The sequence below is a fragment of the Brienomyrus brachyistius genome, chromosome 18 (genome assembly GCF_023856365.1).
Source record: "Brienomyrus brachyistius isolate T26 chromosome 18, BBRACH_0.4, whole genome shotgun sequence".
NCBI classification, from domain to species: Eukaryota; Metazoa; Chordata; class Actinopteri; order Osteoglossiformes; family Mormyridae; genus Brienomyrus; species Brienomyrus brachyistius.
The window spans coordinates 11,869,574-11,874,306 of record NC_064550.1 but is presented as its reverse complement, the minus strand read 5'-3'; the positions used below and the strand labels follow the sequence as shown (position 1 = coordinate 11,874,306).

Genomic DNA, 4,733 nt, shown 5'->3' with positions numbered 1-4,733 from the left:
TGATGGGCATCCCGTGGCATCATTGTGCTGACAAACGGTTTGGCTTCTCAGTAGAACGGTTTATTAGTACCATCGCGAGGGTTAGTTAAGGCAGAACTTATTTTAATCTTGTCTGCAATCACAAGATCTCTGAGTTAAGGATGAATGGAAAGATGCTGATATAATCAAAATAGCGATGCTCAGACTGAGGGACACCATTTGCTCTCTTCCTTCAGGTTGATGTGTCTCTTTCCTAAATATGTCACTCCAATGATAAGACAGCAAAGTATCGCACCTTTCTGTGAAACAGAACTGCCTTTATGCTGAAAAGTTAAGACTGCCTCACCAAGAAAGTATCCAAAAGTTCTCTTGAATTCTGAGTTCAACAGCACTTTAAATTATAATTAATTGATAAATAAACCAGAATTAACATATGATAGAAGAAAACTGGGAATCTATCACATGCTTTGAGTCTTGGGGATGATGTCAGCAGGGTTACTGAGGGCAAACAAAGCAGGATGCACCGGCAGGGAACCCAGGGCCAGGGCAAATCAATAGCTGTAAATTTGGTCACCTGACGCTCTCTCTCAAGAAATCAAGTAGACACGCCTCCTCCACTCACACACAAATGTGCCAAATGGAAAAAAGTAAAACCGCTCAGAAAAATTACCACCGGAGATGTCCTATTACGGTTCAGAATGCCTTCCAACTCTATTACCTCATATAAGCAGCTGATTCGGGCTTTTATATTCTGAAGGAAGGCAGGCACCTTTACCTCTGTGGTGGCAGCATTTCTCATTCCAACCATTCATTAAACACTGACTTTGTGTATGTTCAAGTAACCACAGAGCAAACGTATGAGGCATTTTTATATGTGACTCCATCTGGTGTACTGTAAAGTCCTATGGACATAAGTACCAAGTCAAATCAAGTTCAGCTTTATTGTCACACCATCCATCCATCCACTCATTTTCTGCCACTTATCCGGGGGCAGCAGTTTAAGCAGTGATACCCAGCCCTCCCTCTCACCAGCCAGCTCCTCCAGCTTCGCAGGGAGATTTAAAAAAAAAAAGATTATTAGTAATAAATAGTGATAAATAATGAGTATTAGTAACAGTGGCAGTAATGGTTAAAAAGGCAATAAAATGACAAAGTGCAGGTGGACAGCAGAGTTCTGGATGTTCAGTGAGGGATGACCAGCATGGGGCTCTCTGAAGTGAACAATCATCTCTTTAGCTGTGTCCATGTTAAGAGACAGATTGCTGGACTTTCACCAGCCCACTAGTTGGTGAATCGCCATCCAGTATGTCAATGAAACTCACCACCGTTGTGTTGTCAGCAAACTTGACGGTGATATTGGAGCTCTACACAGCAGTACATTCATGGGTCAGGAGGGTGAACAGGAATTCTGTAAACTTGACATTTATCTAGTAGCTTTATCATTTGATGGCAAAGTAATAGTTTTAAACTGAAATAAGGTTTGTATGAATAACTTTAGTGGGTTTATTAAGTAACGATTATTTGAGAAATTCTTAAAATCTAAGCTAATTATAATTCCAACAAACAAGATGAGTAAAATAAATATGTTGTAGTTAAATATCAGTGATTGACAGGTAAGTTTATGTCAGAGTAACTTGCAGAGGAAAGTGCAGCATAAGTAAAACAGTAATCCAGTTTGTTCCATCTCCTCTGCCTAGACTCATTCTACTTGAACAGCGTATCCTCGTTTCACTACAAATTGCTCGTTTCCATAAATCTGGCTAACAACTGGATAACAAGCTAGCGATTGACAGGTAGCTAAGTTCGATTCAGCAATATTAAGATAATTTTCTGAGAAAATACGATGCGCTTGTCACGCACTGTGCTTGTCACGTGACAAAAATCCAATCATAAAACATTGATTGCTGATTGGTTCCTTTAGCCCATCGTTTGTTTCAACTGATTGGCTCTTTTGCCCCCTCCGTTCGCAGTGTTCGGATTTGAGTTAGGACCTCGTTAGGAAATGTTAGGAATTATTGCAATGTTGTTAGGAATGGTTAGGACTTTGTTAGGAAACGTTAGGACATCGTTAGGAGGCGTTAGGACATTGTTAGGAAATGTTCAGCAGGCCGGTCGCTAGAAGGTACACGCACAAAAGGTCCTGGGTTCAAGCCCCAGTAGAACCAACTGTTTCTTCTTTCGTACAGCGCGCTACTAAAAAACCAAACTCTTCAGTTCTGAAATGCGAAACTTTTAACACACTTTGGACATGGTAAAGTACTATATATCATTAAAAAAAAAAGCTCTTGGAGGTTACTTAACGCCACTTCCTCGTTAGTATAGTGGTTAGTATCCCCGCCTGTCACGCGGGAGACCGGGGTTCGATTCCCCGACGGGGAGGCTAAGTACATTTTTTTCTTCTTTGGATTTCTGTATGCAAAAATATTCTCGCTTCGGCTTTTACAAATAGAGCGCCTTACGAAAAGTGAAGTAAAACTACATGATCACAGTTACCTTTTACAAAACCGAAATGCTAATCCAATAATAAAAGGGCGTTTATTTTCCCCTGCAAACAAGCTTTCTAATTTTTTTGCCGACGCCACGATTCCTTGGTACGCCAGATGCTGCAATATATTATTTTACATAATATGTAGCATCGCTGGGGAAAGCATGCAGAGTACATGTATAATAACGATATTCAGTATGAGGGATCAGAGTTTTAGTTTTTTTCTAAAATGAGGTACATCAAAAGCGTTGGGGTAGTTTGCAAACCCTACTGACTATTTGCAAGGGAATAACAGTTTTACATATATGTAAATGAGCCTGCAGACTCGTCCCAAAATTGAAATCTCACGCAAGCCAAATGACCAAAGTTGGCAACCCTGCGTCATCCGTTCTATTTTTTTTCTTACTCAGCAAAGTATCCGGTTTTGCTCTCTTGTGGCGTAGCTGTGATGTAGATCAGGAACGGCGGGATGAAGACTATCGCTAGGCAAGAGCACACATGACATCAGAGTTCTTTGGAGCTGATTGGTGGCTCACGAAATTCATAGAGAAAACTTCTGCTAACGCATCCTGAAACGTTGCGTCTATACACACGCACTTTATTTCATATTAACGATTAAACTACACTATATGCTGACCCGGAGCTGGGGGTGATGTACGACACAATGCAAGTTTTAAATCAGCCCTACCACTCGATCTGCATACTGAAAGCATTGACGGTGATATTACAGGATCATATTTCTGTAATAATTAAAAATGATTAAAGACAAAATTAGTGCTCCAGAAAAGATGAAGAAAAGAAATTAATGAAACGGTTTCACGAAAAAAAACAACAGCAATGACAAGTTCCATTATTTCTCCAAATTGGAGGAGAGTCATGCTGAAGTAAGTAACTGTAGTTACTGGGGCCGTCATTACGCAGCTCATGCAGGTCGCTCGGTGAGTGACTGACACAAATATTTTATATCGTCAGAGGAAAATTGATACTTCTCATCCAGGTATTTGATGAAGGTTAATGGGTTTCACCTGTCTCTAAAGGGACCTCAAAAGGGACCACATCCACACAATTCTTGACAAAAAGGCCAGGTCGTGATTCCTATTGATGTCATAGGTGGCTTTTATATGTTTTCATCTGTTAGATTTCAACCAAAATCATGGAGGTTTCTCATGCAGAGTCTGTTACCATAACAACTTACCCAACTAAAAAGATTGAACCTAAATCCGGTTTCTTTCCAATGAATCCCTTTATGATACAGGCCCTGGATTGCATATAAAAATATACCAATTACCCTTCTCTCCTTCCCAGACAGCTGGAGGCCGAGGCCACCCCTCCCACCAGTAATGACAGCTAACAATGATTAAACACGTGATTCACTTTAAAAGCATTTAACGTATTATTTATGATCACTCTGTTTGCCAGAGCATATTCAGACTAGACTTATACTGACAGATATTTTTAAAAATTGGCCTTGTTCATGCTGCAGATGATTTATGTGGTTGTCTTGGCGTCAGGAAAATGTCCTGTTCATTTGTAATCTTTTGTGCAGTTCATCACCTTTGTAACACCAACAGTTCCAATATCATGGACAAAGTAAAATAATTACAGACACACACGCACATATGTGTGTGTGTGTGTGTGTATGCAAATGAATGTGGCATACTGACTAGCTTTTTTCCCAATCACATTTCCATATTAGTTAACAAGAATACCCTTATAAAGTGCTCATGTATGGTTTATTACTAGATTACAACACGTACAGGTTAGGGAACCGGTGCCTGGGGGATACAAGATAAACTACAGTGCAATCAGAGATAAATCAGTAGGAGAAAAATGACAATACAGGAAGTGACACAACACATACCGGGGAGGATAAGTTCATTTCCCATCTTAGTCATCAACACGAGTTTTCCGCAATTTGGTACTACTGACTTTGTTCGCTACACTATGAATATTGACCTTACATTGTTTGCAAATAGCTTCACATTTTATCTTGCGACTGTGGCCTTCTTTGTACTTCTGGGATGTTTAGGACTCTGCTCCCGTAAAACATTAACAATACTGCGAATGTCGCAATAAAAATGTTTAATTGTGAAATAATGTGTCAGTTTTTTGTTGATTTGTTTTATGTTTGCCCATGACCATGCGCAACCATCCAATTAAAATGTATTAACGACACATTAATTAAAACAAACAACAAAAAATTCCTTGGAAAACGGTGTCGAAAATCTCATGCTCGGAATACGGAGCGACGTGCGGATTCAAAGACAAT

At 39.8% G+C, this 4,733-nt stretch overlaps 1 non-coding gene across 1 annotated transcript; it reads left to right on the top strand.

Moving 5' to 3' along the window:
- Window positions 1-2,286: 2,286 nt before the first annotated feature.
- On the top strand, window positions 2,287-2,358 carry trnad-guc (transfer RNA aspartic acid (anticodon GUC)). Its single transcript has one exon. It is a non-coding gene; the product is annotated as a tRNA-Asp (tRNA).
- Window positions 2,359-4,733: the final 2,375 nt, after the last annotated feature.